General features: G+C 33.0%; 1 long non-coding RNA gene across 1 annotated transcript; it reads left to right on the forward strand.

The window, feature by feature from the left end:
- The first annotated feature begins 5,873 nt into the window (after positions 1-5,873).
- On the forward strand, positions 5,874-11,644 carry LOC134234211 (uncharacterized). Its single transcript, XR_009985138.1, has 3 exons — positions 5,874-5,891; positions 8,043-8,145; positions 11,567-11,644. It is a non-coding gene; the product is annotated as an uncharacterized LOC134234211 (long non-coding RNA).
- Positions 11,645-12,619: the final 975 nt, after the last annotated feature.

Raw genomic sequence — 12,619 nt, forward strand, 5'->3', positions numbered from 1 at the left:
TATTCTGTGTCATAGACATGTCTTTTGTATTGGTTCAAAAGCAGAAATTCAGTTTTACGTGCATGTTGTGTGGTCAACATAATGCATTAATTAACTCAAATATTTTTTTAAACGTGTACGGAAGCCATCTTGATACACGGCGTGCTTGAAGTGTATATATTTGCCCCTGTTAATCTTCTGCTACTTGCAGTTTTATTTTTCCAACCTTCTGAATGTTTTCATAAATTTAAATCTTAATTTTTTGCTATAGAATGTTTTCATTGTATCAAATAACCAATTTTATAATACATGATTTTTTTACACATCCATTAATCATATTTCTTATTTCATTTAATAGGCTAACTTATATAAATTAGAGAGAGAGAGGGAGGGGGGAAGAGAAATATTTAAAATGAATTTTTTCCCTTAAATTAAAAAAATCTTTTATTAAAAAATAATACTTTAAATCAAAAATAGCCAAATCATTTACATTTTATCACTTTAAAGTTTTACATGTATATCATTTGCAGCTTTGAAAAATTCATAAGCAGTGGACACATACTTAGGCAACGTTGAAATCTTGATTTTAAGTTACTAGGTTTTTAGTTCACCTGAACCAAAGACCTGAATGACCTTTACTGACATACATTGTCCTTTTACCCCTTTTTATACGCCCGTCTTAAGACGGGACGTATTATGTTATAGGCTTCATGTCCGTCCGTCCGAGATCTGTTTGTTCCGTGAAGGGTCTTGTCCCTTTGTCCGGCTCATAACTTGAATACTATTAGGTCTAGGATTATCAAACTTTGTCAACTTATACTTCTTGGGTAGACGGTGTGTCACGCACAAAAAGTAGGTCGCTATGACCTTTAATAAAGATGCTATGGCCAAATATGGAAAAATCCTGTCCGGACCATAACTAGAAAACTATTTGACCTAGAGCTTTCAAACTTGGCAAAAGTATACATCTAAAGTAGAAGGTGTGTCGCGGCCTATTTCAAGGTCACTGTGACCTTTATGTAAAGTGAATTTTTTCAAAAAACTAAGTCTTTTAAATTCTTAATTGCATAATCCTAAAAAATGTAAAAATATAGTTGTATCCTTATTAAAAAATGTTTAATTAAGTAAAAACTTATTTTTTCATTATATACTTTACAGCAATCTGTAACAATTGTTTATGCTTTGAGAGGAATTCAGTTTTTGGGCATAATTATCAGCACTGGTCAAGAAGAAATTTGATAGCAGAAATTTGCATGTCAAATTAGAGAGAAATTAATGAGTTTATTGTCGGGAGCTAAGAGCAACTCTAGATCTGATGGAGCTGTAATCTAAATTAATCTCTTGGGAGTTGAGCAAAAAGAAATGGCCTCATAGTTGCTTGTGTTAAGTAAGAGTTCTTGATATGGTTTGTCCAGATAAAGATCTTTCAATTGGTGTAATGTAATTAAAAACAAATTGGTGTTTTAGTGTATGATTAAAACTAAATTAGTATTGTATAATATGATTAAAACTAATTATTATATGTGTTCATTGAAAAAAAAAAAAATATATTTCAATTTTTATATATTTGCAACAATGATGCTATAGCCAAATATGGAAAAATCCTGTCCTGCTCATAACTAGAAAACTATTAGACCTAAATCTTTCAAACTTGGCAAAAGTATGCATCTAAAGTAGAAGGTGTGTCACAGCCCATTCAAGGTCACTGTGACCTTTAATTAAAGTGAATTTAAAAAAAAAAAAACTAAGTTTTTTAAATTTTTAATTGCATAATCCTAAAAAATGTAAAAATATAGTTGTATCCTTATTAAAAAATGTTATATTAAGTAAAAACTTATTTTTTCATTATATACTTTACAGCAATCTGTAACAAATGTTTATGCTTTGAGAGGAATTCAGTTTGTCCCATGGGCATAATTATCAAGCACTGGTCAAGAAGAATTTTGATAGCAGAAATTTGCATGTCAAATTAGAGAGAAATTAATGAGTTTATTGTCAGGAGCTAAGAGCAACTCTAGATCTGATGGAGCTGTAATCTTAATTTATCTCTTGGGAGTTGGGCAAAAAGAAATGGCCTCATAGTTGCTTGTGTTAATTAAGAGTTCTTGATGGCTAGTCCAGATAAAGATCTTTCAATTGGTGAAATGTAATTAAAACAAATTGATGTTTTAGTGTATGATTAAAAATAAATTAGTATTGTATAATATGATTAAAACTTATTATACATGTGTTCATTGAAAAAAAAAATTATGTTTCAATTTTTATATATTTGCAACAAATTGCAGTCATGTTATAGTCTGAAGAATAATTTATGTTTGATTTTTATCAGACTAGCATTTCATAAAATATGCAATAAACAATTTAAAGCTGCAGATGGATATTGTTATGCTCTAACACAACCAGTTTAGAATTATATGATGTATTATTTTTTATAATCAGTCCATACACTGTAACTATATATAAGGCTCTTAGAGAAGTATGATAAGAAATGGAAATTAGATAATTGAAATCTGTGTCAATCTGTTAATCAAGGCTACCTGATTTTCTTGCATCCTAACCAATTCATGATTATTGAACAATATTTGACGGGCGTATCATGCTGTGGCGGGGCACTTTATTTCTTTTTAATCTCTTCAAAACCACTGAATAATTTCAATCAAGCTGGGTACAGATTCTTTGGCAGAGATTTGAATTTGTTCAGTTGAGGGGTCTTGTCCCTTTGTACAAAAAAACAAGAGGCCCACGGGCCTTATAGGTCACCTGAGTATCATGTAACAACTTTCCAACAATTGATTTGGTTCTGTTTTAAACCATAGGCCATGAAATTTACAATTTTGAAAGAGGCACCATTGCTTATCATAATCATAAACTTAGCATGCTTACTCTATTTACTTAATACCCAGAGGTAGATCAGAGCAAAAAAGAGAAATTGCACTTCCACTTTATAAACAGTTGTGCACCCCACCCCAAAGGAACCACTGACCCTGGAGCAATGAAATTCACAATTCTGGAAGAGGCACTCTTGCTCAACATAACTACATGTATGTACTTAGTTTATTTAAAACCCAGGAGCAGAGAAGAAGATTTTCGAAGAATTAATACATTTTCACTATATAATCAATAGAGCCCCGCCTTAACACCAGAACCCCTGACCCTGGGGCCATAAAATTCACAATTTTGGAAGAGGCACTCTTGCTCATCATAACTATGTGCTTAGTTAGTTTAATTTATACTCAGCAGCAGTGAAGAAGATTTCCAAAGAAATAATGCATTTAAAACTATATAATTACATAGCCCCGCCCTAACAAAATCACCCTGGGGCCATGAAATTCACAATTTTGGTAGAGGACTCAATGCTCATTACATTCATACTAACAGATTACCTGCTTGTTGTCCAGGAGTAAAGAAGAAGATTTTTAAAGATTTCATTAATTTTAGTGGTTTTGGCCCCACCCCTCAGGCCCCAGGGGGGCAGGGACCATGAAATTCATAATTTATGTTCCCCGTTTTCATAGATGCTGTATACCAAATTTGGTTGAAATTGGTTCAGTGGTTTCAGAGAAGAAGCTGAAAATGTTCAAATGTTAACACAAGACACACGACGCACGACGACGGATGAAAACGGATAGCAATAGGTCACCTGAGTGACTTAGGTGACCTAAAAAGGAAAAAAGTAATCTCTAGAACAACCACAGTGCCATGTTAGTCATTGATATTAAAGGGATTCCATGTTGTAAGGATTGACCAAGCATCAATTTGAGTCAGATTACATATTTACATTGTGACACATGGAAATCTTGTTTTTTATTGAATTTACAAATTAACGCATGATAAATTAGTGTCATGATAATGTTAGGAACAATGGAGCCTAGCTCATTTATCTGGACGCTTTGGTTCCTAGTAAATTTGTCCAGATATGTGAAACATCTGGATATCTGAATTACCAAACAAGACAAAATAACATTAAAGAATTCCGTTCTGATGAAAAATTGTCTGGACACTGAAGCATCCGGATATCTGGCGTATGGATATCTGAAGGTCTACTGTATATGAAATATTGACAACCATGCCTGTACGTAAGCTTGGATGGCCATATTTTGACTTCAGTCAGACAGAAGTTTCAGGTTTGCTTTGTGGCCCATAAGCACAAAATAAAAATGAATGACTCAAGAAATCGGGACATCCTGGGAAATGTGTGACGTAGGGTATGATTGATTGCTCTGATTTCAAGGTGGCAATTAATGACTGTTGTTCATAAGCCAAGACTATCTTATTTTGGTAAATCTATTGCGTTTTCCATGCATCATTCAGATCAATAGATAAAAGCCGAACATAAACAAAAGCCAATTAAGATTCCATTCAACATTTTGCTTCTCAGATCTCATTTGCAATGAAATCGATCACAATTTTTGATGAGCTGTAAGCTGCATCGGAGAGAAGAAAACAGTTCTTTCCTTGCGATTTTTCATCATGTTCATATTGGTGTATGGATTGAAAATATCAGAGAGATAAGAAGACCCCTGTATATAAAATGTTTATAGATATCAGTATGTGTTTTGTTATGGCTGGCTGTTCTCAGAGTTTGACATTAGAAATTATCCAGAGATAATTTTTTACACAATTTCTGTCTTAAAATTAGTGCAACAGCAGAACACAATTAAAAATTGATTTCTTCCCTGTTAAATTATAGAAACAATATCTTTGATTTTTATCAATGATTCACTTTATGCAAACTATGTATTTAATATTACTGTTGACTCAGCTGAGCTGTCGAGAAGTACCAGATACTTGAGTGCTTGTTGAAAGACCATGTATCGATAATGTTTAACATTAGAGTACTTGGGAAAAAAAATAAAAATAGTATTTTCTATTTTCAACATTTATTTGTTTAGCTCATTTCAAAAGATGACAAGTACATTCTAATTTTAGAGTTTATTGTATCTCAGTCACCTAGTTAGCCCAGATTTTTGACTGTCACAGTCATGTTTTTAAAACAATAAAAATCATTTCCACTGGCTTGGTCTATATAAAGGATAATATGCAGTTGTAAATAGTCCATGAGAACATGAAAATTGAAGATTGAAATTCATTTATTTACGGTCATTCCAAACTCTCCATTTAACGAAATTGATATATATCATCATTTTATAATGTGTTTATTTATGATTATTTAAATTAATGAGATTAAACTCTTTTCTTTTTTTTCTCGAAACAAATTAATATGTCTGCAAATCACTTTTTCAATCAATATAAAATTAATCAATTTTGTCATATTAATTTTATGTAGGATGCTATCAGCTTGCTGGAACCCATGACCAATGACCCTGTGAACTATGTCAGACAAGGAGCTCTGATCGCCTCTGCCCTGGTGCTGATACAGCAGAATGAAAACACCTGTCCAAAGGTAAGAAATACACCTGCCCAAAGGTAATGAAAACACGTCAGAGGTAACTAAAACACCTGTCCAAAGATAAATAAAAAAACACCTGTCCAAAGGTAATGAAAACACCTGTCCAAAGATAAATAAAAAACACCTGTCCAAAGGTAAGAAAAACACCTGTCTAAAGGTAAGAAAAACTCCTGTCCAAAGGTAAGAAATATACCTGTCCAAAGGTAATAAAACCACCTGTACAAAGGTAATAAAAACATTTGTACAAAGGTAATAAAATCACCTGTACAAAGGTTATAAAAACACCTGTACAAAGGTAATGAAAACACCTGTCAAAAAATAATTAAATTGCTATAAGGGACAAGGCTAAAATAGGCCGAGCCTGCTTCACAGTCTTATTCATCTTAACATCTGGGAATAGAAAATTGTTTAAATAAAAAAATAATAAACTAAAGGTTTTAAAAACTTGTGTCCAAAGGTAACAAAAATACCTGTCCAAAGGTAATAAAACACCTGTCCAAAGGTAAAATTTAATGAAATGCTTTCACTTCTCTTAGAAAAGGTAAAATTTAATGCCAGGTGTGTTACACAGATATACAAGGTTTTTTTTTTAATTATCACACTTGTCCAAGGAATAAAATTGGCATACAGTTTCATTTCTCTATTGTTGAGACCAAGTTTTTGACCCTGTCAGAGGTAAAATGAAGTGCTAGTTTAATTTTAAACTTCCCTGAAGGTTACAGACCAAAATCATCTCAAATTCTTAAAAGTTTGCAAAAGAAACAGTCATAATGTATTTTATGGCTGTTTGTCTAAGTTACATGTAGATGTGGTTTCTCTGCTAAGAGATTAATTTTTTTTTTAAAGATATATTCATGTAATTTTCTGTGCATGCCTCAAAAATATTTGTGATTTCTTTCAAGACCTGCCATCATTAGTTTTGAAATTTTTAGCATATCCAGTCGAATGACTCAGCAATTTTTCAGACTGTCTGTTATCTCATATCCACTGTATTTTATTTGCTTGTTAAGAATCACAAGATATGCTATTATTCTAATAATGATTGATGCTATAAAATGGAAATGTTTTAGACTTAATTAGCTTCTTATTTTCCTTTGCCCAAAATATTTATTTCAGCGAGGAAAAATTTCAGAAATTTTGACCAACAAAGCTGAATGTTTTTCCCATTCTAAATAATATTTCAGACATGCCATCACTAAGCAAAAGAGAAAGGGTGGTAAAATCATTATACTTTAATGCTCTATGAATTCTTCTCACTTTGTGGGTCAACTAAATGTCCATCATCAAAAGAAAATTGGCATACTATAGGATTTTATCTGCTCGACATGCCAATATCCATTCTGACTTATTTCTAAGAAATGTTTTGGTTTTGAAATTGTCGGATTCCCAAGAGAAGTATATTTGTTCTGATCTCCCATTTTGAATCCTTTTGAAATTTGAAATAAAAGAATCTCCCAGGAAGTATTTTATCTAAGGCTTCTTGGGAGTTCCTTCATGAAGAATATGATGTTCAAAACATTGTTTATAGTTGATACCTGCACGATTAATCGCAGGGCCTGTTGAAGTACATCAAACATTGCAAGTTGCAGATCTAAAAAGCGGGGCTGTACATAATTTTTCTTAAATTTGGATTCAAATTCAAAACTATTATTATTTTAAACGCTTGTGAAAGCCCCTAAAATGTTATTTTTTAATTAGGTTAAATGTAAATTTCAAATACATGGAAAGTCTATCATCCTGGAATTCTGTGATTGGTAGAAATTTTTATTCCCTCCTTGCTGTTAATCTGGATCATTGAATGGGTCACTGTACTTCCTATTCAATAATGGGGTATATATTTGTAAATTAGTAAACCATTATTCAGGTCAATTTCTTCGAGCTATATAAATCAATGTTACTAAGCTGTTCAGATTGGCACCATTTTGTCCATTCGATTTATGAACTGTATTACTCAGAAAATCCCTTGTAAGTTAATATTACAGCAAAACTTCTTTGGGATTTTCGTTGTTTTAAATTAGCAGTTTGTCATTTGAAGTAATGCATAGTGATTTCTTTATGCAAATTTGCTAAGTTTTTTCATTGCAGGAAATTTTTTTCATGAATTCCCAGTGACCTTATGAATTTTACAAGTATCAGTTAAAAACACATAATGCACGAAAGGAAGATGCTTGTATTTAAATATTTTAGTAAAACTAAGTGATATTGGAAAGCTGAACTGCATGTTAATCACTTTTCTTTCACAAGAACATTATTTCCCAATTATTTTAGAATTTCTTAAATTGTGACTCGATTATCTAGATATTATACCAAAAGAATATCTTTTGAAAATAAGGTGTCGTAAAAATTTGATGATCTACTACAATAATGTGTCTTAAATAATTGCTTCTTTTTATTAACCTTAAGATTCTCTAAATATCTGTATAAAAACATAGTGCAAAGTTTTCCACTGAATTCAAAACAGCTTCCTTATAACCAAGATCTCCTTATGATGGAGTTCTTTATATCCAAGTTTTACTGTATCTTTGTGACCTCTTGGTTAAGAAAAGTGACATAAATTATGCATGTAATCTTGGAAGCTTTACATTGATTGTTCATACTTCCTTTGTAGAAAAAGATGTGATGTTATTTAATAAGCTTCTCCCCTTTCTTGTAGGTTGCTCACTATAGAAGCTTATATGCCAAAATCATCGCAGACAAACATGATGACATTATGGCCAAGTTTGGTGCAATTCTGGCACAGGGAATCATTGATGCAGGTCAGCCAATCATTTCAAAGAAAACATTTTTTTCCCCATTATCATGTGCTTTGCTATAAGCATCAATGCGTTGTAAGCATGTTCGCTTTAAGCGTGTTACACTATAGTTCTTACTTGCTGGACGTATTGCTGTACATTGGAGTTCATTGACTGCAATTTTAATGTATTGGATAGCAAAAATAAATTTTTTGAAATTTGTAGGAGGAAAATATCCCTTTTTTCACTAAAAGAGAATAACATTTGCAATAAGATAAGACAAACTTGATCAATATCGAGTTTATCAGTTGCTGCGTAAGCATTCTTCTCTTCATTGAATGTCAATAACAGGGCATTTATCTCAGGAAGCTAGTGATCAAAGATGATAAAAAAAAATTTAAAAGAAAAAAGAATTTTCCATGCCAAATTTGAATGAGGGGGAAGGGATGGCAAATGAAGCGGTTATCTACATGTTTTATAATCTGACAGATTGATTCAAGAGGGTGATAGGTATATATATATATGATTTCCTGGCAAACACTGGAGGAAAAACATTGATGGCCCTGGAGACTACAGAAGCAGGTGCTCCTCCTGATAAGATGTAACATTTTAGATATCAAATAGGGCTCTTAAGTTCCAGTGTTAAAAAAAGGGGGGAAGGATAAACAGATTATGCAGGGAAAGTGACCCACAGCAAATGTTAGACAGTGTGAATTTTAACTGTTGCACTGCACTTTTCCACATGGAAAAGTGACATTAAGTGAGAAATTGATAGGCTTTTTTACAAGCCAAATGAAGAATTTGAGAATTCAATTTACAGTGTGATTGGGTATTAGGGTTTTGCGTGACAAAGTTTTTTAATATGGTCTCGTAATGTGATATGATGAAGTTTTTAATATGGTCTCGAAAGCCCAGCATTGAGGACTTGGTTCTCTTGTACATCTTGCAGATGGGTATTTGGAGAAGTAACAATTTATAATTATAAAAAAGAAGCCAGAATTGTCAAATATATATTATACTCAAAGATGATGCATTGAAAAACAGCAGCCTGTTGGTTTGCTGCTATTGTGAAAAAAAAAATTTGTGGTTGATATGTTCATAATAATACAAGGTGTTTTAGGATTGTTATGATTGCATGATGTAATATATTTATAATAAAACTCTGAATAGAACTTGATGCCAAACCAGTTCTGAAATTAAACATTTACAAGCCCCTAACATGCACGCGTGTTTGTCTTGGGGCTATTTAAAACAGCACCATCCCATGACAGCGAAATTAGTGTGAAACCTCAATGATTTATTATATTGCGTAAAAAAAGACAACAAGCCTTGATTATTATCATACAAATATGCAACACCTAGCAAATATTACTAACATTGTTGTCATCAGATGAGTGTATGTCATTTTGAATAAAAAATATACTAGTACATGTACCATTTCATAGAAGCAGTAATCTGTTTTGGTGTAATCAGACAGTTTAATTAGTCCAGTGCAAAGGAGAGGGAATGATGTTTACTTGAATTTTGCCTATTTTACCTCAGGAGGTGGTAGTGATGAACTCCGATCAGAGTCATCAGTCCTCTTCAACACAAGAGGTACTTGTGAATTCATTAAAACGTTCTGAAGAGCGGCTAATTTTAACGGTTTTTCAGACACAAGTCATTTACACGATCATACTTAGTTTCATCTAGAGGATCATCCTTAGTTTCCCTAGCCTAAGTCTGGTATTTTTTTTTTCATTGATAGGAAAAAGAAGCAAAGGTCTAGATTTGAATCTATGATATAGTTTTATGTTGCAAAATAAATCACAGTGTTAGAATTGTTTTTATCACCATCTCAGCAGTGAGTTCACGTGAAATCAAAAGATCAGAGGTTGTCCATCATTGAAATTTTTTTTTTAAGTCAAGCCGAGTTGATCAGATCCATGTTCAGTGGAAGTTCCTTCATAGTAGTTGTTGTCCCAGGTGATGCTTTACTTATTATAAAACTAACATCCATAGGAGATAGAATTCAGGTTTAATTAAATCACACCCTCCACCAAAAAGTGAGATGTGATAAAAAGATTCCATTCTGTAACGAGTTGTTCTGAAACATTGTTGCAGTACCTGTTGAAGAAGTAAATTTTTTTCTCTCTTGTTTGTTCAAGATATCTTGTATTAGATCACACATAGAAGTAATGTTTGAATGAGAAGCTTAAATTTTTGTGAATTTTGAGAAAACGACATTGAATTTTTAAAGTATAAGTAGGTTGGGGCTTCAGCTTACGTATGTGTATTTTACATGTATACCTGGTATTCGTTGTATTGATTTCAGAGATAATGTTTGTAACTTAATAATTTTATATACACACTATTCAGTTGTCCTTGATATTTGTATCTGATGCTCTCTTATTCAGTAGCAAAATATTTTCTTTTATAATTGATTTTCAGTGCAAACAAATTTTAATGTTAATAAAGCTGCTTTATTGAAGAATTATGATCATTACACTTACACCCGTATAAAAAATGAAGAAGACTCTCTTAATGCAGTGGATTAATAGTCTAAAACAAATATTTGTGTTGTTATTTTTCTTTGCCGAAACTTTTATGTTAATACGTTTTGACCGTATTCTCGGGTCTTGTTATTTTTTGAATTGAAAATACACTCTTGAAACAAAATTAACAAGAGTATGCCATTAATTTTTCAAAAGATAAAGACTTGATACTGTTCAGAGCGAAGAGGGGAACACGAAAAAAGATAATTTTTGACAATTCAGTGATGGCTCCCCTGGCTTTATACATGTAGTGTGGGGAGGTTGTTTACAGAAGGAATTCGGAGATTGGGCAATCCTACAGGATGTCTCAATGATTTAAAAATTTCGGAAATGGAGAGAATGTTATTTAGTCAGCATTCTCCTTGCCTGATAAAAAGGAGAAAAATAATGGCTTTTTAATGAAAATGTATCTCGAAACAATACTGTTTGATAATAGTGAATGGGTTCACTATTCACTTTGATGTAATCAGTATGTGCGAGGTCTTAGGAAACATGAATATTAACACAAATTACATCTAACTAATGTGTGTAATTTGTTTGTTTGAGTCACATCGCAAATATGAACAGCCGAGAATGGGTGATGGTTATGATGCAGGAAAAAGTGTTTTTACTGTCACATCAGTATCATAATAGTGAGATGTAATTGCAGTTATCAAAATATCATAAGACCTAATTTATTTGAAACTCAGACTTAAAAATATGATTGTTACATTGAAAGATTCTGAAAAGAGACTTAATTTGGTGCCTTCCATTCAATTTATTTACCAGTTTTCTGATATTTGACAGGGATATTTTCCATAGAAATGTAAAAGAATGCTTGCCACAGTCCAAAGTAACTTGCATGTAATATATATTATATTCTTTTTCTGGCAGTGTAATATATGTAGTATAAACATAACTACTTTTGACAGGAGGACGTAACATGACCGTTTCCCTGCAGTCCCGCACGGGTCACATGAACATGGAGGCAGTGGTGGGAATGCTGGTGTATTTTTAACTTTCACTTTCAGAAATATATGTAGATCGTTCTAAAAATCTTTTACTTTCAAGAATATTTTATGTATGAGTTACCTAATAACAAACATTTCACTGTCCATAATGGCTGACTTTTTACAATTTTGGATGATTTTGATCACTGTAAAGGGGGACTGACAACGAGGACCTCAAGGTTAGGGGCTGTATAGGGATTATACGGTATTATAAACATAACTACTTTTGACAGGGAGGACATCACCGTTTGTCAGGTTACGGGTCACATGAACATGGAGGCAGTGGTGGGGACTGGTGTTCATCTTTCAGGTTATAGTTCTCAGTGACACACTCATCTGTCCATGGCCTTCACTCCTACCTGCCAGTGAGGACCTCAAGGTTCATCAGGTTATATTTTCAGGGAGGACATCATTTGTCAGGTTATAGTTCTCAGTGAGTGAGGACCTCATGTTCCCAGTGAGGACCTCATTCATCAGATTGTAGTTCTCAGTGAGGACCTCATTCATCAGGTTGTAGTTCTCAGTGAGGACCTCATTCATCAGGTTGTAGTTCTCAATGAGGATCTCATTTATCAGGTTGTAGTTTTCAGTGAGGACCTCATTCAGGTTTTAGCTCTCAGTGAGGACTTCATCAGGTTGTAGTTTTCAGTGAGGACCTCATTCATCAGTTTGTAGCTCACAGTGAGGACCTCAGTTTTGGGTAAGGAACTGTTCATGGATTTCAATGAGGACCTCACATAAAATCTATTAAAAATCTTTTGGACCGTCAGAAGGACAGTTCTTGAAAATGTTTCCTGATGCCTATATTAGGGCTGAGAGAATTTTTGGTGACTTCCTCAAAAAGTAATTGAAAAAGCATCTTGGGCTCATTGTTTTCGAAAGACTATGTGGTCCTCATTGAGGTTATATTGACATAGTGGACCTCAGTGACAAGCAGTGTATGACAGTAGACCTGAATGATGTCATGGTGTTTCT

The sequence above is a fragment of the Saccostrea cucullata genome, unplaced genomic scaffold (genome assembly GCF_032062105.1).
Source record: "Saccostrea cucullata isolate Sc308-1 unplaced genomic scaffold, CSIRO_AGI_Scuc_v1 ctg329, whole genome shotgun sequence".
Classification (NCBI taxonomy): Eukaryota; Metazoa; Mollusca; class Bivalvia; order Ostreida; family Ostreidae; genus Saccostrea; species Saccostrea cuccullata.